The following is a 27,578-nucleotide window of genomic DNA, read 5'->3' as shown; positions in this document are numbered from 1 at the left end:
CGCGAGATACATCTAAGTGGGCACATTTTTTCAGGTAAACCAATAAAATAATTGGATAAAATGACATCGCGCATTGCAAAGCGCGAGTTAACCTTTATAATCCAAAATATCGCGAGATTTATGGGAGACCTCGTTGTCTGCAAAGCGCGAGGTTCTTTCGAATTTCATATAATATCCTAATTTGAAACGTAGATATTAAATAAATATAATAAATAAATATAATGATATTAATTAATAATATTAATTATTAAATATAATGATATGAATTAATAATACTAATTATTAAATATAATAAATAATTAAAAATAATAATATATAAATATAGTAATTAAATAGATATTTTATCAAAAAAATTATAATATATTTTGTAAATTTTGAAATAATGAAAATTATGTGTTATATTATATATAATAAATAATTAATATTATTATAATTATAATATACTTTGAAACTTAAAAGATAAAAGTTAGCATCAATCTCGCGTCTTGCAAATTGCAAGGTACTGGGAACAGAATAAATTCTGTGTATTTTCAATGTTACTCGCATCTTGCAGGACGCAAATTATATTTAAAACTGCGTTTCTCCAGGTACGAGAAGGGCTATAACTAGGGTTCTCCACTCCTATTCATCACCACACCCATCTCTTTCATACATTCAAAAATTCAAAGATTTCATATCATGACGACGAGTCTACTAAGACATGATCGAAGTCACATATTCGATTATTGGAGGCAAAATGATGAGGTAAATTAATTAATATTATTTTTATTTTTACTATTTATTTATTTATTTATTTTGGTATTTAAATAAATTTTTAATAATATATCCCTTTGGATAGCGTCTCAACACATATGGGGAGACATTCTTTTACTGGTGTACCTGACGTTGATCTTTGGGAACCGGTTCATGAGCGGTCTCATGAACGAAGAACACCTGCAGCAGCGGTTAACTTTGATTTAAACGAGGCTAAACTATTTCGCTTTGAGGAGGATCATTATAACGATTAACCTATAAGGGAGCTCAACCCCGATGGTGATGAGTTAGGCCCCTTCTATGAAGAACCATAAGACCTTGACATGCCACCAGAAGCAGAAGACAACAAAGAATAAGACGCGGCTACAACGGTTCCACATGTTGCAATGCATATTTCTTATTACCAACCACCATCGCATTTTACAACAATTTATATGGTAGCATTCAATGCTCCGAAATTTTCCCAATTCCCACACATTGAGCAATACAATCAATATAGTGATGGTGATCTCTATGTTGGAATGGTTTTCATGTTAATATAATGTTTTAAATTTTCATTATTTATTTTGATTTTTTATTGGTAAGTTTGCAATTTTATTTACCCTTTTTACGAATGAGTTTTAGGACAAAAGAACAAGCAATGGCAATCAAGAACTACAACATACATCGCTCGTCACGTCAACTGTGAAAAAACTTATGCGGATAAGTACATCGTCGAATCTCTCCAAAAGAAGCAGGGATGTAATTGGAGGGTTCGTGTATCACGGTTAAAGACGATGAACAACCTTTGGAAACTCACAAATACATCCAACCACATACATGCACCGCCACATCTTGAAACAAGATCACCGTAACTTGGATGCGCACGTGCTTTCAGAAGCCTTCATTCTGCTGCTCAAATCAAATCCATGTTACGGTATTGACCTGTATTTCTTCAGTTACATCACTATACGGGTACACAGCTGACTACCATAAAGCATGGCATGCAAGGTATCGGCACAAAAAAAATTCAGCCAATGGGAGGAATCATACAATGAATTCTGGACATGGCTTAAACTGATGCAGAAACACATTTTGGGAGTAATTGTGAAATTGGAAACAGTCCTAGCGAACGAAAATAATCGTGTTGTACAAGGTGTCTACCAATTCTACCGACTCTTTTGGACTTTTTCGCGATGCATTAATGCATTCCGACACTGCAAGCCGATTGTTCAAATTTCGTCTTCGCAATTGTTGAAAATGAAGATATCGACTCTTGGGAATTCTTCCTTACGAACTTACAAACATATGTTTTATCACATGTGATGAAGGATAGAGATGATGGGATTTGTCTTATTTCTGACAGAGGCGCTGGTATCAAATACGCACTCCAACATTTGGGCCCATCTTGACATCCCCACAATAATTATCACTGGTATTGTTTACGACTTATTGTCATAAACTATTTGCAGAAGTTCAAGAGTCAAGATGAGCATCTAATGGTGCTTCGAATGGGTACAACTTTCATCATTTTCGGTTTACCATATATACAAAAATTATTTCAAATTAATTGTTTCACTTTTTATTGATAGGTTACACACAGTCTGTACGTGAGTTTGAGGACCTGATGCAGGAACTGAGACACATGAATTTTAAGGGCTTTAACTACCTTGCTAGAATCCAAAGGAGAAATGACTTCCATCATTTAATGGGGGTAGACGGTATGGTTATATGACAACGAACTTGGCTGAGGCAATAAATTTATCACTAAAGAGAGTGCGCCATTTGCCTATCATGTTCGTTGTCAAAGCGAAATATTATAAACTGGCAACCCTTTTGCAACCTTGGGAAGGCAAGCTGACTGGATTGCATGTGGCCACCAAATCCACCAGACCTCCTCAGAAAATTGCAAACATTCCAGCAGCATTCCAACGCGATGAGTAACATATGCTTCTCTCGCGAAATGTCATTATTTCGTGTATCAGAATTTACGAGGCCATTGGAAGGCGTACTACACAATGCATACGTGGTTAATTTACGAGAACAAACATACGAGTACGGATTCTTCCAAACTTTCAAATACTCGTGTACGCACACCATTGATGCTGCTTCTTCTGTTCGGATCTACATGAGATTCATTGATCGGGTTTACTTACTTGAAATTATATTCAAGGTTTATGAATATGAGTTCCCTCCCATTAGAAAGATGATGATGAATCTACAATACGACCAGATTATGCACTACAACGAAAAAAACTGGTCTTCCACGGTCAACCCAGATTTTTGTGATGGGGATTTGGTCGAACATCAAGAAAGAACTAGACAACTGAAAGTATGTTCTATATGTAGGAATCCTGGACGCACGAAGAACAAATGTCCCACTACTCAGGCCCAGTATCAATTAAATGGGCTTTTTGCATTATTTTTTTAATTAACAACACATATTACTTAGTTTTTAATTTATTTGATTTCTTCATGCACCAAATCATGCATTCCAACCTTTTCCAACACGATTTTTACCCTCATTAAAATATCTCGTACGTGGCCAAATTAGCCTTAACATATATATAAGTTGCAATACTATACCTCTGAGCATATAAATTCTGAAATCACTCATATTTACAAGCCAGAAATAACACTTCAATATGTCTATCAAACCATTTTTCTTCTTCCTTCACAAAACCATGATTTCTAACCATTTTCAACGTCATTTTTATCCTACTTAAAATGTCTTATATATGATTATATTATAGTCACCTTAAAGATAAATTGCAACACTATGCATTTATAATTAAAATTAAAAAAAAACCAGTTTCCCACCCGGAAGTAGTATCCGAACAAGTCTATGGACACTAAAGGGATGATAGGAAATCTATTGTCCTCGCGCTTTGCAGGCCGCTAGATCCCCTATAAATCTCGTGATATTTTGGATCATAAAGGTTGCCCCGCGCTTCGTAATACACAAGGTCATTTTATCCAGTTGTTTATTGGCTTATCTGGAAAGTGCCCACATCGGATGTATCTCGCGTGTTGAATGGTGCGAGGATTTAACATGTTGTTTGCAGGTTGCAAGATCGTCCGATGTGGACGATTTAGGGGTTATTCTTCCAAATAATTTCTAGATGACCATATTTCTTTAAATAATTATTTATTTGGGGTTTTTAATATAAACTTACCCCAATAAGATGCAATTTTTTTAGGGTTGGAAATTGAATTATATAATAAAAGTGTTACGTTCTTTTAATTCAAATTTCATCTTCCACTTGTTTACTTTTTGACATGCCACGCCAAAGTGACCAAAATTTCTAGGAAAATCAGCACCCTCTTCTTGCTTAAACTCGCACAAAACAGTACTAGCAAGGAATTTTCTTATAACAAGAAACCAGAAATAAATTAAAAAAGTCTATGCCGCCACCAGATACGCACAACCAACAGTTCAAGAAATTCAAATGAAAGACTTTGTGTAATAACTTTTGGAAACTATGTATTTGGCCACATATCTATTCCCACGATTTTGATTTGTTCAGTCAACTATTTTTTAAATAATTTTTAATGTTACATTTTGATATTATTTGATTACAAGCCACTAAAAATAAATATAAATGTTTATATGGTAACTTTTTAATTTTTTTCATTGATGATGTAGTATTACCTTGTAGTAGTGACATGCCATCATCAAATTAATTTTTTAATAATGAATTGAGTGGTCAAAATAGAAGTGCGAGAGTAAGTGGGTGACTAAATACAGTTTTCCCTAATTGTTTCCAAAGCGTTGACAAATCTTATATCAAATTTCCAGTCTCTTAGCGTGCTCTTCCCAGTTTCCTACACTTTGCTTTCTCATTTGCCACCTTCTTTTGCTATCTTTGACTCCTCCATCCATCCACCGTATAATGAACTATAAATCATTATGTAAAAAAAATAAATCTTCACCTCTTATACACTAACTTGTCTCCTTTTCCCAGTGAAAAAAAACCCTTTAAAACTCCTAAAACCCTACTATCACTTCCCAAAGATCAAAGCTTTTGTTTTTCTCTTCATCTTCAAATGGCTTCGAAGATAATATACGTTGTCTTCCTAATTATACTTGTTGCTGGTTCTAGTTTGGCCAGCCGGCCTGGCAAACCATGGTGATCGACGACAGAGTTTCAATGGCCAATTTCCCGAGAAAGTACGAGATGGGTTTTGTATACCAAGGGCATATGTTCAACTTCTTCCCCAAAGGGATCCCTATACCATCTTCTGGTCCCTCTAAAAGGCACAATTCTGTCGTCGATCTACTCGAAACTGAGTAAACTGTTCCTTCTTCTGTAGTCTTAAAGTTTTTCTTTGATATAGGTGTTAGGATTGTCTGCAGAAAAGGGTTTGTTCTGGTAAAAACAGGGCTTTTCTCTTTTAAGATTTTTGGGATTCATAGATATATACTGTAGTATTGAAGATTTGTTTGTTGAAAATTTCTACTGGTATTCGTTTTAATATTGAAAAAATGCAGAAGGATGTACACTTTGTTGAAATGAATTCAATTTGTTATGAATTATATAATCAAATGTTGGAGACGATCTGGTTCTGTTTTCACGTTTATCTTTGCAAACTCGGATGGCATAGGGCTACCTGCCTCTCTAGACTCTGTTTGTCTTTTGGGTAAATTAGCTGCCCATATATTCCTGTACTTTTGTTTTGCTCACCTTTTTTTTTTTAAATCATACATACCGTTATGTTTCGATTCCGTTTTAATTAGTCTACGTTGAACATCAAATAGAATTACCACGTGTCAAATTTTTTTTAAAAAATTTAATGATGATATGACATTATCTTATGATGACACGTCAATAACATCGTTAATTTTTTTAACTACGGATACATGTGTATTTGGCTCAGTTAGATTTTTTAATAAAATATGGATCGAATACCACTTTGTGAGTTTTTAAAACTTAAAATCGAAACTGAAACCGAATGACATAAAAACCACAGTTTTTTGTTCGATTTAGTTCGGCTCAATTGTATTCAATTTTATCATTTTTGAGTTAATACTATTTTTTAAACTCAACCTCTAAAAAAATAAATTTAAAGTTTAAATCGAATGCAAATATATACATTTAAATTCATAAAAAATATTATTAGTTTTAAGATTTTATTTATTTAAATTTGTCTTATAATAAATTTAAAATAAATTTGCTTTGGATACTTATTTTCTTTTATCTTTTTAGTTCGATTAAAACAATTTCATATAAAAAAATGAAATCGAACTGAATTGTATAATTATTTTTTAAAACTGAATCAAACCACAAATTATAAAACTTAAACCAAATCAAATCAAATCATATAATTTGGTTCAAATAGATTTTTTCGGTTTTCTAAGTTTCGTTGCTCAGCACTAACAACGGGTGACCAAATTGAATTAAAATGTAATGTTATATATGATTCTGAAAATATAAAATTAAGTGACCAAAATGAAACTGTAAAAATAAATAGATGACTCTATACGTAGTTTATCCTTGTTTTTTAATGGGGTTTTTGACTTTAGATTGTCAATAAAAGCCAGCATTTAGATCGACTTTCAATGCATTAGGAAAGTAAACTCCAATGGCTGCCGTTCAAATCCAAACCATCTTGCCTTTGGTATTGAAATAGCCTAGAGTTGGGCACGCCTTCTTCGCCCCACTTATTTAGGGTCGTCCATTCGATGTGGAATTGAAGAAGAAGCAGAGTTTTTTATGAATGACTTTTATTGAACAGAAGAAAAAGAAAACAATTTGAGGAAGATAAGATAAACCTAAAGAATATTTTAAACCAAACCCATGCAACTAAGAATTTCGGTGTTCGAAAACGTTGAGTAACCTAAATAGTTAAAAAGAACTTTGTTCTCTAAATTTGAGCAATTGCGAATATAGGATGCGCATGTTATCAATGATTAAAAGAAAAGTAAACTACATCATATACCATTGAACTTGGGCATTGTATTGTCTATGCCACTAAACTTTCTTTTTTGCCAATTATAGCACTGAATTTTGATTTTTGTTTCAATTATACCACTGAATCGTTAAATCATTAACGACATGATGATGTGACTGATGGTTGTTAATGATTTAACGGTCTAATGGTACAATTGAAACGAAAATCAAAGTTTAGTGTTATAATTAGTAAAATTAAAAGTTCAATGACATTTGGTGTAGTTTATCTTTAAAAAATTATAAACAAATTTTATCTGATAATCACTCTAAATTGTTAAAAAAAAATTAGTTCTTTGTATATTATCACGTTTGACATATGTTACAAAATTGCCTAACTCAATTGAATATTAAAAAGGATTTGTGTTGACGAAAACGAGTAAAGAAAACGAAAGAACACGAGAATTTTACGAGGTTCGACAATGTGCTTACGTCCTCGGTGCCTAAGCGGCGCTAGAATTTTATTCAATGATATTTTAGGTCTAGGTTACATCTCTATTTATAATAGAAAACCCTGGTACATAATTACAAAATCAACCCTGTACCGTACCGCGGGGGCTACGCCCCCGCACCCCCAACCCACATATAATTTGTAACCCCACAACGAGACTTTCTTTGTAAGGACAGTTGATGTTCGCTTCGCTCACTCCACTCCATCTCCTGTCCTCTTTACTGGTATATTTATGAGCCATACCTAACAAATCTCCACCTTGGCGAATATCCTGCCCCTTGGAAACTTCAATGTGGGTTGGGTTACCTTGCTTCTTTAACAACTCGAAAACATTCAACAAGTCCAAGCAATGCTTGAACTTGTCTGTCGTAACTGGCTTGGTGAACATATCAGCGGCATTCTCATCAGTACCTTCTGAAACAAAACCTCCAGATGCAACCAACTCTCTGATCTTGTGAAACCTTACATCAATATGTTTAGTTCTAGCACGATACACCTGATTCTTAGCCAAGTGAATAGCACTTTGATTAGCACAAAGCAACTGAACTCCACCTTGTTGAATACCCAACTCCTTCACTAAACCAGTAAGCCATAAAGCTTCTTTTGCAGCTTCAGCCGCTGCCATGTATTCAGCTTCAGTTGTAGATAGTGCCACGACAGATTGAACAGTAGACTTCCAGCAAATAGGCCCTCCACCAAGAGTAAACACATACCCTGTCGTAGATCTTCTATTATCCAAGTCACCTGCATAATCTGAATCCACATATCCTACAACCAAAGGATTATCCGCTGACCCAAAAACAATTCCATGTCCCACAGTACCCTTTAAGTACCGAAAGATCCACTTGACTGATCCCAATGTTGCTTACCAGGTTTAGACATGTACTTACAAACTTGACTAACAGCATGAGCTAAATCAGGACGAGTACATACCATCGCATACATCAAGCAGCCAACAGCATTAGAATACGGAACCTTTGCCATATTTTCAGCTTCCTTATCTGTCTTAGGGCACTGTTCTGATGAGAGCTTAAAGTGATTCGCCAATGGAGTGCTAATGGTTTCGCGCTGCTCATCGCAAACCTTTCTAGCATTTTCTCAACATAACCCCGTTGAGATAGCCGCAGTTTCCTTGAGTCTCTGTCCTGCAAATTTCCATTCCAAGAATTTTCTTTGCAGCACCTAAATCTTTCATATCAAATTCCTGACTCAATAAAGTTTTCAAACCGATAACATCATCCATGTTCTTCGCAGCAATCAACATCATCAACATACAGTAATAGAAAAATAAAAGAACCATCATCAAGGCTCTTAACATAGACACAACAATACTCACATCGGTTGTAGCCAATCTTGATCATATAGGAGTCAAACCGTTTATACAACGTCTCGGAGACTGTTTTAACCCGTACAAAGATTTCTTCAATCTGCAAACTAATGCTCGTTTCCAGGTTGAGTGAAACCTTCAGGTTGCCGCATGTAGATCTGCTCCTCTAAATCACCATGCAAAAAAGCAGTTTTAACATCCATCTGCTCTAAATGCAATCCCAACTAGCCACCAATGCAAGTACTGCTCGGATTGAAGTGTGCCTGACCACAGGAGAAAAGATTTCATCATAATCAACTCCTTTCTACTGTGAAAAACCCTTCGCTACCAAACGAGCCTTGAACTTCTCCCCCTCTTTTTCTGTTACTGCTGGTTTCTTCTTATACACCCATTTGCAACCAATCGGCTTCTTACCCTCAGGAAGGGGAACTAACTCCCATGTGCGATTGTGATTCAAAGACTCCATCTCCTCAACCATGGCTGCCATCCACTTGTCGTTTTCCTGACTAGTAACGGCATCATGAAAAGTAACTGGATCATCACTGCTAACAGTAAGTGCAAAAGATACCAAGTCTTCAAAACCCAATCTGTTCGGAGGCTTTATATTCGTCCATCTCACCCTGTCTCTGGCGAGACTATAATCCTGCAAATCATCCGTAGTGGAACCACCAGAAGTCGGTTGAGAAGTTTCTGGTTTCTCAACTGGAAACTGCTCGAAATCTACCACTGTCGTGTCTTGCTTCTTCTGCAACATAGACTGTTCATCAAAAACGACATCTCTACTAATCACAACTTTCTTCGCAACTGGATCCCAGAACTTGAATCCTTTGACACCTTTCTTGTAACCCAGAAAAATGCACTCCTTCGATTTTGCATCAAGTTTGGATCTCTCATCAGCAGGTACATGCACATAAGCAGGACAACCAAAAATCCGTAAGTTACCAAAAAGCCCCGCATTCAACCGCAAACATCTGGCTCTTTCATTCAACGACCTGTTCATTCGTTCCGCAACACCATTCTGTTGTGGTGTCTTGCGCACTGTAAAATGCCTCTGAATCCCATGCTCCTTACAGAATTGTAGGAACTGTGAATCTGTGTACTCCGTACCATTGTCAGACCGCAAACACTTGATTTTTCGTCCTGTTTGGTTTTCTACCTCAGCTTTCCACAGCTTGAACTTCTCAAAAACTTCAGATTTCTGTTTCAAAAAATACACCCAAACTTTCCGTGAAAAATCATCAATAAAAGTAACATAGTACCTAGATCCACCCAAAGACGATGTCGTGGAAGGCCCCCATACATCAGAATGCACATAATCAAGAATCCCTTGAGTTGTGTGCTTCGCAGTCTTGAAACGGACTTTAGTCTGTTTACCAAGAACACAATACTTGCAAAAATCGAGCTTACAGCTTTTGACACCATGCAACAAGTTTCTCTTGTGTAATTCTGCCATACCCACGTTCACTAAGATGAGCAAGGCGCATATGCCACAATTTTGTCGTATCATCACAGGACTCAACAGAGTGAACTCCACCTGCAACGGTACTCCCTAACAATCTGTAGATATTCCCTGCAGTCATCTTGCCTTTCATCACAGTCAATGCTCCTTTAACAATCCGAATGGTTTCCCTATCCTCGTCAGCCTTAGGGATAAAACAATTCTTGTGCAAAGTGCCCAAGGAAATCAATTCTTCTTCAAGTCTGGGATATGTCGAACACCACTCAACGTCCGAACGGAGCCATCGTGCATCTTAATTCTGACATCACCAATACCAACAATATTGCAACATCGATCATCACCCAAATAAACCGAACCAGAATTAACCGGCCTGTATGTCGAAAACCATTCCCTATTTGGCGTGATGTGATAAGAACATCCAGAATCAAGAATCCAAGCATCCGTCAATTGTGTCGTTGAAATAGAAAGCATATCACCCTCACTGCAATCAGAAGTATCATCCTCGACCACGTTCACAGACTTGGATGAGCCATCACGCTTTCTCATCAGTCTGCTTTTTCAACTTCGGACAGTCTCGCTTCATATGTCCCGCCTCCTTGCACTTGTAACAGTGAATCGTCTTCTTATCCCTGGATTTGGATCTGGAATTCCGCTTCCCGGACCCTGCCTTCTCTGGCTTCCGTCCACGATCTCAATTACCCTTGACATATAAGCTATCGGCTTGAGAGCTTTCCCCTGCATTCTGCTTCCGCTGGTTGTGAGCCAACAAGGCTGCAGTAATCTCCTCAACGTTGATAGTCTCTTTCCCATATGTAAGAGTAGTCACCATGTGTTCGTAAGAGGAAGGCAACGAACACAGAATCATCGCTCTGTCTTCATCCTCAATTTTCACATCAAGCCGAGCCAGATCAGAAACGATTTGATTGAAGACATTCACGTGTTGCGCCAAATCGTGATCGTCCTGCATCTTCAGCCCATACAGCCGCTGCTTCAGATACAGTTTTGTCGTTAAGGATTTGGACATAAACTGACTTTCCAACTTCCTTCAAATTTCGTCTGGAGACGATAGATGCATGACGTGATACATGACCTCGTCCGCCAAGCATAATCGTATGGTTCCTGCCGCTCGCTGCTGCAATTCTTCCCAATCTTCCTCATCCATCGACGTCGGCTTTGTAGGTCGCAAAGCCTTCAAGATCCCTTGCTACGCCAATAGATCCTTCACCCTCGTTTGCCATAATCCGAAGTTACCCTGACCATCGAATTTCGCGACTTCAAATTTTGTTCAATGATATTTTAGGTCTAGGTTACATCTCTATTTATAATAGAAAACCCTGGTACATAATTACAAAATCAACCCTGTACCGTACCGCGAGGGCTACGCCCCCGCACCCCCAACCCACATAATTTGTAACCCCACGAGACTTTCTTTGTAAGGACAGTTGATGTTCGCTTCGCTCACTCCGCTCCATCTCCTGTCCTCTTTACTGGTATATTTATGAGCCATACCTAACAATTTGTTAATAATTAGAATAACAAAGCAAGTACGGAATGGCACGTCGACCTGAAATTATGGGAACAGGTAAGATGGGAAGCTTCATGTTGATGGATCATGGTACACATTTGCTTGAATTTTGGAGACGAAAAAGCTGCAATCTTTCTTAAGACCTCTACCGTGAAGACGTGATGAGAGAATTCCAATCTCACCGGAATCTAGAACCTAGGCTGGCTGCCACTAGGTTATGATTCGGGTTTACTGCTACTAAACTCTGCTCTAGCGGAACCTTATTATCAAGCCAAGAATTAAACCTATAATTCCAAGAAATGTTCTCCAATTTGAGGTCAAATGGCGCCACCATTTTCCAATCCACAAAGAGAGTAGCATGGGATCATTCCATATTGCGTCATAGCATCTTGCTCCGGCAAAATTGACCCAATACAGTAAAAGGAGAAAATAATTAGCTCGAGGGCATGTAAAAAATTATTTTGGGGTTTACGACACTTGTTATAGTATTTCTGGATCTCGTCACATTGAGGTGATGACTTCCAATGGAAAATATATTTTATTCGATCGATTTATTTGATTGAATTTTTTTTTTTTTTCTTGGAATCGTCCTGTCGAAGTGACGAGTCTATAAAATAATATTTTTTCTAATATGAAGTGTATTTTTAAAATACGAAGATAAAAAATAAATCAACGTCATGCTGATGTGACAAGTTTCGTATATCATTGTGAGGTTTTTTAGTACAAAGCATTAAATAGTGTGATTGGCCACTGAAATGAAGTTATATATTACTAAAAAAATTAAGGAGGTTATAATAGATTTTGTTTATAAAAACATTACATTAATCCCAAACCAGAAAACATTGCATTTAGGAGATAAAAACAACGAAGCATAAACGTTGCATTAAAAAGATAAAATACCAAACTTAACACATTACGCCAAGATAAATAACAAATCTTACACACTTTAAACAGTAAATACAATCATAAATATACGACTATTCTTTAAGTGTTTTAGTCCTCATAATCAGTAGACTCGTCAAAGGTAATATTCACTTATTCAATTCTCCATAATTTTTCTTGTTGTCGTTCACGTATGAATTGGAACCATACTTTGAGGTCTCCATAATCTATCTCTATCTTCATCATTATTCTTAATTGGTGGGATATTCGAGCTAGAAACAACTCACCATACGAGCAAGGTCGACAATAGAGAACTCTACAAACAAATCGACATTAGATATAAAATGATAGTAATATGTCTCAACCATACCAGTAAGGTCAACATCATCGCTTAAATGAAACCTCGTGCATAATAGTGATAATTTATAATATAATGAATATATTCTTCTATTGCTTCCAAGTTGAACCCTTCTTTCTATTTCCAACTTAAACTCGTTTAGTTTAATGTTTTTTAAATACATGCTTAAAGATTTGCAATCATAAAAAACAGTTGCATGAATAGTAACTATGTTAGGAAAAAAAGTCAAGCTTTGGAAGTGAAAGACTCAAAAAAAATTTAAGATGTTTTTTGCTTCAAATGAGTAAAATAGCTTTCACCTCACACATATTTATAAGCCCTCAAGAAACATATCCTGTAGGATGAGATGATATAACAAAAAAAGGTTTATGAAAAACAACATAATATTAAATAAAAACATATAAAAATATGTTTATATCAGTCTTTGTCTTATATAACACTGAAATTAAGTGATATATCACTCAAAAGTTTCTAAAGTGAAGTGATTATGCACTGAAAAGTTTTTGTCATTGTGTATTAATTGGTGTATCAAAAAATGATTGTAACACCCATATACCGTATATGTTTCCGTATACGAATACAAATATCACATCACTTTAAAATATGTTTACTCATTTTGAAAAACCTTTAAAATTTTTTGCAAACTTAATTCCACATAATTGAACATAATAGATAAGTATTCATTAATACATATTACAAAATATTTTGTTAAATTTAATTGCATGCCAGATAATTTTCCAAAATGATTTATATTGTCCTAATGTTACTGGTGAGTCAATCTTAGTGGAAGATATATGTTGCTACGGTTTCACTCCTTACTTGATTATTCTTAGCTGTTACCTAATCGTGAAAACACAAACGTTAAGTAAATACTTAGTGAGTCATAATATTGTAAAGTAACATTTATGTATACATAAGTATGTCATATTATTGAATTCACGTCGAATTGTATATTCTTTAGGGATTTTATTTCTCAGTTGAACTATATTCCATTCATGTTTATAATACACCAAGTATAGCATATTTTTATGTCGATAATGCACCCATATTCATTTCAGCCATGGCATCCTTTCATGCCAATAATGCACCCATATGCATTATTATTTTATGTCGATAATGCACCCATATGCATTTCAACTATGGAATCCTTTCATGCCAATAATGCACCCATATGCATTATTCTTATATGCCGATAATGCACCTGTATACATTTCAGCTATGTAATCCTTTCATGCCAATAATGCACCCATATGTATTATTCTTTTATTCATTCGTTATAGAGCAATTCATACTCTAAAACTCATTCATAATATTCTTTTCATACATTAAATAAAACTTAATAACTACTATAAAACATACTTTAAAATTTAAACATTCTAATTAGACTTATTTCATATTGTCTTTAAATAGATTACATACAATAAATGTGCTCACCTGGCTTTCCTTGCTTTGATATCTAAAACACACAAACAGCTACTCCGGAACTTGGCCTTTGCCTTTTGTTTTACTTGACTCAGGAACTTGATTTCGATATATTCCATATCCATTAGATACATGTATAATATCAATTGTTAGTATATTTCCTAACAATTATATTTAAACATTACTAAAAAATACTTATTATTAACTTTTCCACAACAATCTTAGCCTTTCATACAATTTCTGGTTCCACAGTATCGATACCCCTACCATGGTATCGATACACCATACTAGGGTACAGATACCTTCTCATGGTATCGATACCATTTTTGCATTTTGTTTTAAAATGGTATCGATACATTCTCTTCAGTATTGATACTCCCCCTTCAGTATCAATATTGATTGAATCACTATCGATACTATGCAGCTGATTAATCCCATTTTAGCCTATAGTATCGATACTGTTCTATCAGTAACAATATCCGTGCCTAGATTTTTCCAGTTTTTAACCCGATTATTATATAAATGAGGTCAAATTTCGTTATGGTTACCTCCCAAAATGCTACCAAACTCTTCATTACTTATACATACTAACTTTCCCTCATTTAGATACTTAAAACATCTAGTATCCCTCAAGATCATTTGATTCTAAGAATCAAACCCTATCTTGTTTTTAAACTCATCCAATGTTTCTAATCTCTCATTCATCTTTTTAACAAGTCAATCTACCAATAAACATCAATAAACACTCATATTAACATATCATTTCAAAACATTTTCTAAATTCTCCATTATTTCCCTTATCTTCTCATTTAATCACATCTAATTCTTCCTTATGCATATATATCACTTAATGTTACCAAAGCAGCCCATAATTTAAAGGAAACACTAGCTAATGGAAATTACCTTATGCTAGAGAGGAGAGCACACCAACGTGAAGAAGAATAAGAAGTGTAGGAATGCCTTACTTTCCTCTTTCTTCTTATTTAAAATCCCTAATCTATTTTTAAATTCATTTTCCTCCTAAATGACCAAAGTGCCCTATTAACTTATCTATTGATACAAATTAGTCTAAACACTATTCCAAATCCATTTTCTCATCTTTTACCACTTATTCAATTTAATCTTAAATTTTCAAATCTTTTTGATATAGTTCCTAGTATGATATTTGAGATATTATAATTCTCCCCCTTAAGAAAATTCGTCCTCGAATTTAGATAAATACCTGAAGCAAAATGGTATGGAAACTGCATTCTCATGTCCTCCTTTCTTTCCCAAGTAACCTCTTCCACCTTATAATTTTGCCAGAGTACTTTAACTAAATGAATCTTTTTGTTGCGCAATTCTTTGATTTCTCTAGCCAATATCCGCACTGGTTCTACTTCATAAGTTAAATCCGTTCGGACCTCTATTTCCTCTGGGTTAATAATGTGGGATGGATTGGATCGATATCTTCTGAGCATAGATGCATGGAAAATAGTATGGATTTGTCCATATCTGGAGGCGAAACTAGCTGATATGCTACTGCTCTGACTGTTTTCGAAAATTTATAAGGTCCAATAAATCTCAGACTCAACTTTCCCTTACGCCCATATCTCAAGACTTTCTTCTAAGGTGACACCTTTAAGAACACTTTATCTCCTACGTGAAATTCGATTTCTTTTCAAATCAGCATAAGATTTTGCCATCGAGGCTACTTGAGATTTCTTAAATAATCTTACATTCTCATCCATCTCTTTAATCACCCCGCCCAATTATGTCTCGGTCTTTCAATTCAAAATAATTAATGGTGTAACGTCACTTTCCCATATGCTTCATATGGGGCCTCTTAATACTTGACTGGTAACTGTTATTATACAAATTCGGCTAAAGGTACCTTAGCATTCTTAATACGGGGCCATCTTAAGGGTCTTTCACATGATCGTTTAAACTCATCACACGTAACTTAGCATATCCTTAAGTATTTGGATGACTCGCTCTGACTGCCCATCCCTGTGGATGAAAAGTTATGCTAAAGTTCAATCGAGTACCCAATGCCTCAAGCAGCGACTTCCAAAACCTTGAAGTAAACCTTGGTCTCGATCGGACACTATTGATATAGGCACTCCATGCAGTCTAACATTTCTTTATGTATAACTCCACATACTTATCCATCGAGTAATCTCACGAACTGGAATAAATGAACTTCTTGGTTAATTGGTCTACATAACCCATATGGAATCCTTTTTACCAGGCGATAAGGTAACCCAAAAACAAAATTCATGGTAACTCGTTCCACGCACTCTAGAATGGATATCGGTTGAAGTAATCCAAGGGTACTTGATGTTCAGCTTTCACTTGCTGACATGTCAAACATTTCACCATAAACTCCGATATAGCTCTTTTCATACCAAACCATCAATAACGACTTTTTAAATCCTGATACAACTTATTACCTCTGGGATACATCATCAAAGGACTATAATGCTTCATAAAGAACATCTTTCTTCAAATCATCATATCAGGAATGCAAAGTCTTCATATATAATATAGACATTCATCATCTTACTTTGAAGTCTTTGGTCTCTTTTTTTTTACTTGTGATTCTCGCCAAACATTTCTCATCTTGACTTTGTAGCTCTTTAATCTAATCCAAGAACATCAGATTTAACTTAAGCTAAGAAATTAAAGCATCATCTTCCTTTAATAACATATACGCATCCAAAGCCCGTAAAGATGTAAAATCTTTCGGCTTAGTGCATCTACTACCACATTCTCCTTTCAAGGATGATAATAATTATATCATAATCCTTTAAAATCTTAATCCACCTTATTTGCCTCAAGTTCAACTCTCTCTGAGTCAATAAATACTTTAAACTCTTGTGAACAGTATAGATACGGCACCGTTCCCCATACAGATAATGACACCAGATTTTCAATGCAAACACAACTGCTGTCAATTCCAATCGTGCGTTGGATATTTTTCTCATGATTCTTCAACTATCTTGAAGCATAAGCCATAAACTTTCCAACTTGCATCAGCACACACCCCAGTCCATGATGCATCACTAAACATAACATAGTCTTTTCTTGACTCAGGTTGTACTACAGAGCCCTCTGTTAATATTCTCTTGAGCCCTTCAAAACTTTCTTAGCATTTATCTTTCCAGAAAAATGGCATATCCTTTCGTAATAATTTAGTTAGCAGCAAAGATAACATTGAGAAGTTCTTCACAAACCATCTATAATAATTGGCAAGTCCTAAGAAACTTCGAACCTCAGAAACATTCTTTGGAGATTGCCAATCTACTATAGCTTGGATCTTTCTTGGATCTACTCGTATCTTTCTATGGAGACTATATGACCAAGGAAAGTAACTTCGGCTAACCAAAATCCACACTTTGATAATTTGGCATACAACTTCTCTCGCGTAGTGTTTGGAGAACTACTCGAAGATGGACATCATGTTCTTCTCTTGACTTGGAATATACCAAGTATAATCTTTAAATATCACACAAATTGATCCAAATACGGTTAAAATATTCGGTTCATCAAGTCCATGAATGATGCAGGTGCATTAGTCAACCAAATGGCATAACTACAAATTCATAATGCCCATACCGAGTTCGAAAAGTTATCTTTGAAATATCATCCTCTTTGATCTTCAACTGATGGTACCCGACCTTAAGTCTATCTTAGAAACACTGATGTTCCTTTCAATTGGTCTAATAGATCGTTAATCCTCGGAAGATGATACTTTTTCTTTATTGTGACTTTATTTAACTAACGGTAATCGATATATAATTGCATAGACACGTCCTTCTTTTCCACAAACAGTACAGGTGTTCCCCACAGAGAAACACTAGGTCTTACAAACCCCTTATTGAGTAATTATTGCAATTGGGCTTTTAATTCTCTCAATTCAGTCGAGCCATTCTATACAGAGCCATAGAAACAGGTTTGGTACCCGATAAATCTCAATCCTGAATTCTATCTCACAATCTAGAGGCAATCTCAGTAAATCCTTAGGAAAAACATCCAAAAATTCTCTAACCGTGGGAATATCATTTATTCTAACTTCCAGAATTCGAGTATCTATCACATTGGCTAGAAATTTATACATCCTTTTGACATCATCTTCTTCGCAGTCATGGCTGATATCACATTTGATGGTGATTTCGATCTTTCGTCGATTACTTTAATTTCTGAACCTTTGGCCTTCTTTAAAAATAATTGTTCTTATGACAATCGACCCATCCATAATGTGAAGACACCCAATCCATGCCTAGAATAATTTCAAATTCATCGAAGGGCAATTCCATTAAGTTTGCCAAAAACATAATCCCCTGGATCTTTATAGAGCATTTTCTACATAATCTAGCTACTCTCACACCGTGACCCATAGGATTTACCGCTATCATCTCACTCACAATTGGTTCTAAAGGAATTCTTGTAGCTCTAACCAACTTTGTACTAATGTATGAATGTGTAGAACCAGGGTCGACTAAAACAAATACATGTTCATAAAAAGATGAAAATACTTGTTATGATTTCAGGGTCGTCCCAATCCTCATTAGTCTTAATGTTGTAAATTAGCGACTCCCTGAGTCTCTTGTCTCTGCATTGAATCTGTTTGTCCCATGGATCTACCCCTTCATTGCTTCTATTTGAGTCTACCACCGATCTTTCAGATAATGCCAAATTATCCCCATATTTTTAGGACATTTAGGCAAAGTTACCCATATCTCCACATAGAAAACAAGATCCACTGATAAATCTACATACTCCACGGTGCAATTTGTCACAGGTTTGACATGGATTCCTTTCCCTAGAAGCTCTACTCAAGCTATCAGCAAAAGACTGAATTATCTACTTTTTGTAAAGCTACTTGATAACTCCGTAAAAGACTATATTTGAGGTCTTTTTACTTAAGTTATTGATTGTCTAAAAGCCATTGACATAGCATTTTAGTTGTATATAGTTTCATTTAGGACATTTTCATGTGATAAGTTTTACCAAGGCAAAGTTTATTTGATTAAACTGATGCTACGGATGAGAAAGATTGTTTGTTGATTGTGATGATCAGGAAATGACTGAGGAAATATTATTTGCCAAGACAAATTAATTTTCTAGGGCCAATGAAACACAGAAGACGAAGACAGTGAGGAATAGATTTTCCTTGCCAAGGCAGATTTATCTTGCAAGTCTAACGCGGATCTGACGAACTGTTGACGTCACCACAAGCTGTCTGATTGACCTCATGTCCAAGCAAGCCCCTAAGATTCTGACAACAGCCAGCCGTCTTTCTATAGCTTGGATAAGAAAACACGGGTATTTAGGGAATATTTAATTATGTAAACCCTAGGAAAATTCCCTCAATAAATATCCAGTCACAACCGCCAAAAAGAGGAGGCAGAAGGAGGAATCGTATACAAAAAATACCCTAGGTTTGGAAAAAGGCGGTTGTGGCGTCCTTTTTTCCACCACCCCCACTCATCCATCCTTGATGCCCTCCATAGCCAGGCTTTATCGGGGCGGCGGCCAGGCCCTCAAGAGAAGCTGGTGCATTGGAGCAGTCATGGTGGTCTGATGTCACGACAGAGCTCTGTTCTAGGAGTTTTTCTTCCTCTTTCATGTTTTTTTTCTAAGGGATTGTACTTAATGAATATTTTTGGGATGATGTTAACCACACCATAAACTGTTTTATTTGGTATTTGGAATGCTTGGATGATATTTTATTTTACGTTAATGAATATTAAGTATGTTTTTGTTAAGTGTTGTTTTGTTCATTTTAACATTTTGCCTTGATACTATAAGAGCTTCGAGAGATTGCTTGGTGCCAAGGCGAAATATTTATAGACCTTGTAAGATCTTTCGAGAGATTGCTATTTTCTAGAAATAGATTCTAAGATTTGAGAGAATTAAGATAGATCTACGTGAACAATTGAATATATCCGGGATGGTGATGTTCTAACCTGTCTGCCTTAGAAATAAGGAGAGGGTTTCAATCGACTAAAAGTGAAAACGCATGAGTAGGATAGACAATGACTATAGTTCACAATGAGGGGTATTGCCACAACACATTCTGACAAACCAAGGGTTATAGCTCACGACTAGTATTGCCATAGTAACCGTCTAAGAATACTCAGTAATCCTGTCGGGCACCTAAGCATAGCATACCAAATCATTCTTAGCATGAAATAACTTCTCACCATAGCAAAATCAACCTAAGTGCCCCGTTAGAAGTCTGATTGTGTGAGGTTTCTAGTTTATTTATAGAGTTTTGACAACTTTAGCCTTGACAACTTTTATTTTGTTTACCTTTGCATATTTTTCTTGCCTCGACAAAACTTTTCTACTCACTTCACTTTACAATTTTCTTGCCTCGGCATACTAATTTCCATTTGTTCATACCATTTGTCTGATATTTTCCTTGTTATATCATTAGACTTAGATACTTAGGATTAGTTAGTGACACCTATTCCTAGATGTAGCAATCTTTTAAAAGCCCTTCAATCCTATAGAGACGATACTCACTCACTACTATTACTTGCATCGATTGTGTATACTTGCACAGATTTGCTTGCCTTAGCATATGCATTTACAAGTGATCATGCTGCAAAATTATCTCTATCAGTATATCTAAAACTTGAGTCCTTGCCTTTTTCGCATGATGGGGAGTGGAAGGTATCTCACTCTTTTCCCCTTTTAAACACTCTACTCCGCCGTAATGTTTTCTCCTGAGCTCTTTCAATAGTTTTGACTCTGTTATGAATTCTTGTAGACTCGACAAGTTCAAGGCCAACATATCTTTTTTCGCTTTGGTCTAAAACACTCTATGAACCAATCATCTTGCCTTGTCATTTGGAATGACTTCAGTGGCAAAAATGGCTTAACTTGTAGTACTCAGCCTCAAATTCATGTACGACTCATTACTTTGCTTTAAATTAAGGAACTTCAACAATATTGCCGTTGAACTGTTTACCCACATACTTGTTCTTGAATTCTTCCAAAACAATTGTCAGGTAACTTATTCCGGTGGTGCATACTCGTAGGGTTGACCACCATACTTGAGCTGATCCTCTGAGTAAAGATACAGCTCCTCCCAATTTTTTGGATCTGAGCATGTATACTTTTGAGCATTAACATTACATATTTAACCACATATCGCCTTCATAGGACCCTCACCCTTATCTCCTCGGAACTCTAGAGCTCCCAACTCTTCAGCTCTTTTGGGATCAAAATTCTAGGTACTGAAGGAGCAATGGGAGGTTGAAAACGAGTCAGTATGGTATCAATGGCTTGCATGAAAGTTCCAAACTCAGGCACCGAAATCCCTTGAGGTGCAGGTGCACTTGCATTTTGAGAGAAGGGTTGTGCACTAGTATGCTCATAACTTTCACTTCATGTTCCTTCTTTCATTTCTTGTTCCCGCACTCTTCGCGAGTTTGAGGATTCTGACATCTATTAAAACATACATAATAATAACAATACAAATTAATAAGGGTGTTATCAATCACCCTCTAATGACACCATATATATAACATTGACAACCTTATTGGCATGTCATCCTTTTCTATTTTAAAATAGAACTAGTTTTGCCGAGAATCGGTTAAAACCTAGCTCTGATACCAATAAATATAATACCATATACCGTATCGTTTCCATATACAAATACAAATGTCACATCGCTTTAAAATATGTTTACTCATTTTGAAAAGCCTTTTAAAATTTGTTGCAAACTTAATTCCACATAATTGAACATAATAGATAAGTGTTCATTAATACATATTACAAAATATTTTGTTAAATTTAATTGCATGCCAAAAAATTTTCCAAAATGATTTCTATTGTCCTAATGTTACTGATAAGTCAACCTTAGTGGATGATATCTGCTGCTACGGCTGCACTCCTTACTTGATTATTCACTGTTGTTACCTACGTGTGTAAAACACACTTTAAGTAAATACTTAATGAGTCATATATTGTAAAGTAACCTTTATGTATACATAAGTATGTCATATTATTGAATTCGCGTTGAATTGTATATTCTTTAAGGATTTTATAATCCTTCTCAGTTGAACTATTCATTCATGTTTATAATACACCATTATGCATTTCAAGTATAGCATACTTCTATGTCGATAATGCACCATATGCATTTCAGCTTTGACATCCTTTCAATAATGCATCCATATGCATTATTCTTTTATGTCGATAATGCACTCAACTGCATTCAGCTATGGCATCCTTTCATGCCAATAATGCACCCATATGCATTATTCTTTTATGTCGATAATGCACCCATATACATTTCAGCTATGGCATCTTTCATGTAATAATGCACCCATATGCATTATCTTTTATTCATTCATTCTAGAGCAGTTCATACTCTAAAACTCATTCATATTCTATCCATACATTAAATAAACTTAATAACTACAGTAAAACATACTTTAAAATTTAAACATTCTAATTAGACTTATTGCATATTGTCTTTAAATAGATTACATACAATAAATGTACTCACCTGGCTTGCCTTGCTTTGATATCTAAAACGCATAAATAACTACTCCGGAACTTGACCTTTGTCTTTTGCTTTACTTGACTCAGGAACTTGATTTCAATCTATTCATATCCATTAGATACATGTATAATATCAATTGTTTTATTTCCTAACAATTATACTTAAACATTACTCAAAAATATTAATTATTAACTTTCCACAACAATCTTAGCCTTTCATACAATTTCTGGTTCCACAGTATCGATACCCTACCATGGTATTGATACTACCATACTAGGGTACCGATACCTTCCCATGGTATCGATACCATTATTGCATTCTATTTTAAAATGGTATCGATATCTTCCCTTCGGTATCGATATGATTGAATCATTATCGATACTATGCAGCTGATTTATCCCATTTTAGCCTATAGTATCGGTAATGTTCTATCAGTACGATACATGTGCCAGATTTTTCAATTTTTAACCGATTATTACACAAATGAGGTCAAATTTCGTTATGATTACCTCCCAAAATGCTACCAAACTCTTCATACTTATACATACTAACTTTTCCTCATTTAGATACTCAAAACATCTAGTATCCCTCAAGATCATTTGATTCTAAGAATCACACCACAATTTCTATCTTGTTTTAAATTCGTCCAATGTTTCTAATCTCTCATTCTCTTTAACAAGTTAAATCTACCATTAAACATCAATAAACACTTATATATTAACATATCATTTCAAAACCCATTTTCTAAAATCTCATTATTTCCATTATCTCCTCATTTTAATCTCATCTAATCCTTATGTATATATCACTTGATGTTACCAAAGCAACCCATATTTTAAAGAAAACACTAGCTAATAGAAATTTACCTTATGCTAGAGAGGAGAGCACCAACTGAAGAAGAATAAGAAGAAGTGTAGGAATGCCTTATTTTCCTCTTTCTTCTATTTAAAATCCCTATTCTATTTTTAAATTCATTTTCCTCTTAAAAGACCAAAGTGCCCTCTTAACTTATCTATTGATACAAATTAGTCTAAGCACTATTTCCAATCATTTTTTCTCATTTTACCACTTATTCAATTTAATCTTAAATTTTCAAATCTTCTTGATAGTCTCTGGTCTGATATTTGAGATATTACAATGATTTTTCTTAAATAAAGTGATATATCACTGAAAAGTTTCTGAAATGAAGTGATATCTCACTGAAAAGTTTCTAAAGTGAAGTAATTGGACATTCAAAAGTTTTTGTCATTGTTTATAAATGGTCATTGAAGATATCTTGTTTAAAAGTTTTTGGAAATAAAGTATATCACTGAAAAGTTTCTGAAGTAAGTAATTGGGTACTATTTTTTTTGTCTTGTGTATTAAATGGTGTACGAGAAAAGATGCTTTTCTGAAATGAAGTGATAAATGACTAAAAGTTTCTGTTAGCGAATTGAATGTTCATGATGATAGCATTTTTCTTTTAAATTTGCTTATGTTATGTGAATCTTCACAAAACTTCTACTTTTACAACTTCATTGAACCACCAGAAACTTTTCTCAAGCGATGACCAAAAATTTTCATAGTTGTCCATTCAAATGGTTAAATAGTACAAATTGATGATGGTGTTGTGTTTACGTCACAAATGCTCGTAAACATGATGTTCCCTATAGATGTTCATCACCGCATGAAGTAGAAATTAAAAGAAAACTGGAGCTTTTGTTTCATGTTTGAGTTATCGACACATAATTTAGAGACTCCACTCACATATGGAATGATGTAGCTTTAGGATGATGACGATGTTCATGTGATAGTTGAACTACATCAATTTTCAATAATCAATGATCGAGATATACGCTTAAACAAAATATTACAGATATTCCTACCTCATCAGCGGTTTGTTCGTCATTGAAGAAGTAAGACCATCAACAAATGATAACCTTGTTGGTTGATCAGTGAAAGCCTTGTTGAGTTTAGCGGAGATGATGAAACTTTTGTTCCAATGATAGTAGACAATGACACACTAATAATTGATAATTTTTATATCGTTGAGTCTACTTCAAAGGGACAAGGTTTTGATGAGAGTGATGTCTAGGAGGTAGTGGTTTCACGGGGTCATGAATTGCAAAATGCTTCAAGGGGATGAGCCCATTCAGTAACACCCCTTTAACCCCAAATTCCTCAACCCAAATGCCTCACTATCATTATCCAATTGTAATGCATGACACAAACTACATGTCATTAGGAATGCTGAGATTCCTGATATGTCAGATATATGTACAGCCTACTAGCGTACCTTAACAACGGATCAACGAAGTTAGCAGTTGGGTCCCAATTTGAAACTAACCAAGATGACCAACTAGTAGTCAAAAGTTGTGTATCAAACTCATATAGTATTCTATGTGGTGGAGTATGATCGAAAGACATATTTTGTCAGGTGTATAAAACACAATGTCGGTTGTAAGTGAAGGATACATGTTTCATACTTACAGTAAAAGATGTTATGGAGGTCACAAGGTTCTATGGACAACATAGTTGTACATTGAGCTCATTGACACAAGACCACAAACACTTAGATAATTTTATATGCTCATATGAATCTTTTGGTCGAGAAAAATACAAGGATCTTATTTTCAATGATAATTGTATCCATCTGGAATACATTTGGTTATATTTTGTCTTACTACAAGTCGTGGATGGCAAAAATGAATGTGATGACACTAATGTATGATGATTTGGATCAGTCATATAATGAGCTTCCACATCTGTTCCACTTTCGATTGGGTAAAGTTGGGCAGACAAATGTGCACAAACGAGAGCAAGGTCTGCCAAAACTTTGTGACCACTGCAGAGGTGAAGGCCACAACAAGAAGCATTGTCCACATCTTCCTAAATATCGAGCGAGCCGATAAAACCTTCGTAATTCTATTCTTATGTTTTTGTTGTACCTTTTTTTAGATAATTTATGAACATCATTATCCATCTAGATTTTTAACTTTTCATACATAATTGCAAACTACACATAAATAACTTTTAACTAAACACCAATTCATACATATAATTAATTTTTTTAAAAAAAATCAACATAAAAATAACTTTTTGTCTTCTTCTTCTTAATTTCTACACAATTATTTTTCATTTTTTAATTCCTCTCTATAAGTCGTTTTCTACGTCGGAAAGATAAATCTTCATACTTCTTTTTCTTTTTCTTCTTTTTCTTCTTGATTTTCATCTCTTTATCACTTCTTCAAGTTTCATCTTTCCTTACGTTGACCAAGTATCAACTTTATTGCCTCCTTTACCCACTCGTCGTCTGAAGACGAGCTATAATCTGAATCATTGATCCTGAGTAATCAGACCCAAATATGTCATTTAGAATTTTTTTGCAATATTTTTCCCACAAATGCATGATTTCAATCTCATTTACACTCTATCAACTCATCACACTCCTATTTATAATGAAAATTTTGCCAAAATCGTTGAACTCGTCACTTCCATACGATGAGTTTCATCAATTCAAAAAATCATGGCGTTGGTTTGCCAACAGCTATAAACCACTATTTATTTTAAACCAAAGAAACTCGTCACCTTGTGATGATGAGTTCCATTATTTTTTCTTTTTTAAAAAAACACTCAAAATTAAAAAAAAAATATTTTAATGAAACTTGTCACCTCAACATGATGTGCCCTTGAAAAATAATTAAATATTAATCGATCGAATGAAATATAATTTCTAATAGCACTCGTCACCTCGATGTGATGAGTTTCTTCAACACTATATCAAATGTCGTAGATTCAAAAATAAACTTCAATATGGCCTATTAAGTTAATTAATAAAACTATTTTCCCTATTGGGTAAAAAAACCTCTTGCTCCCACTTAATTGGGACATAATTCTGGTAAAAAAAAAATTCAATGACATGCACATATGTTCACAAAGGGCGTTAATACTACAATTAGCCATGGTAAAACAACCTTCGTAATATTGGTTACGGAAACATTTTACTTCCAGGGCCATATTCCTTTTTCAAGACAATATTTTCCTTTAATTATGATCTGACTCTTTAAATGTTCTCAGCGGAGTTATTAAACTATCCAACTCATTATTTGATGGTTTGAATTTGTTGAGTCTGTGAAATGTTCATCAAGAGATAAAGTCACCAACGATCGTTTTGAGTTAGGCATGACTGAATACCTTCAAAATAGGCTTTCGTCTAAATACAAAATCAAAACCATGCTCAAGATTTAGTTGTGTATGGAGAAGGCTAGAACACCCTCATGATATCCAAAATTGATACCTTCAAAAGAACATATTACCTCGATTGTTTTTAAATGAATGAAACATTAAAAATATTAGTTATAATTATTATAATAAATATTACTATAATACATAAAATAAATAAATAGGTAAACAAACAATGCTAAAATAGTTAAATAAATTGACTAATTAATTAATATGTTAGGACTAAATTGCAAAAAAAAAAATAGGACTTACAAGTGTCCAAAGGCAATAATATGTAAAAGAGGACTAAACTAAAAGAAAACAAAATTAAAGAGCTAAAATGAAATTAAATTGTATTAAAAATGGATCAAATTACAATATATACAGAGTTGAGAGGCTGAAAATAAAATTTACTTTAAAGGCTCGAAAATTTGTGGATCCTGACGGTAGATACGAGCCAGGTGCAAGTCCAAGATCAAATTTGAAGTCTAAAACGATACTGTTTTGGGTCTGAATAGTCTTTTTAAAATGATGTCGTTTTGAGATGGTTTAGAGCAGTTTGGAAATATTAGAACTCTAATCATACTCTGAGTTATTTTTATTCACTTTGATGAAGAAGCATTATGCATTTATACCTTGGGGTTGGGGCACGTGAACCAAAATGGTTTTACATAACCACCATTAACAGAAATGAATGCACCAAACTCCATGCAGTGGTACCTACACAATCAAGTATTGGAGCATATACCAAAAAACATGATGCTCACATTC

General features: G+C 34.8%; 1 long non-coding RNA gene across 1 annotated transcript; it reads right to left on the bottom strand.

Moving 5' to 3' along the window:
• Positions 1–4,934: 4,934 nt before the first annotated feature.
• On the bottom strand, positions 4,935–25,812 carry LOC120187609. The gene is made up of 3 exons (XR_005522320.1): positions 25,781–25,812; positions 9,615–9,619; positions 4,935–5,047 (listed from the first exon to the last, which is right to left on the bottom strand). It is a non-coding gene; the product is annotated as an uncharacterized LOC120187609 (long non-coding RNA).
• Positions 25,813–27,578: the final 1,766 nt, after the last annotated feature.

Source organism: Hibiscus syriacus, unplaced genomic scaffold (genome assembly GCF_006381635.1).
Source record: "Hibiscus syriacus cultivar Baekdansim isolate YM2019G1 unplaced genomic scaffold, ASM638163v2 tig00113725_pilon, whole genome shotgun sequence".
Lineage (NCBI taxonomy): Eukaryota > Viridiplantae > Streptophyta > Magnoliopsida > Malvales > Malvaceae > Hibiscus > Hibiscus syriacus.
Note: the sequence above shows the minus strand (reverse complement) of the source record. Positions and strands in the feature narration are given on the sequence as shown.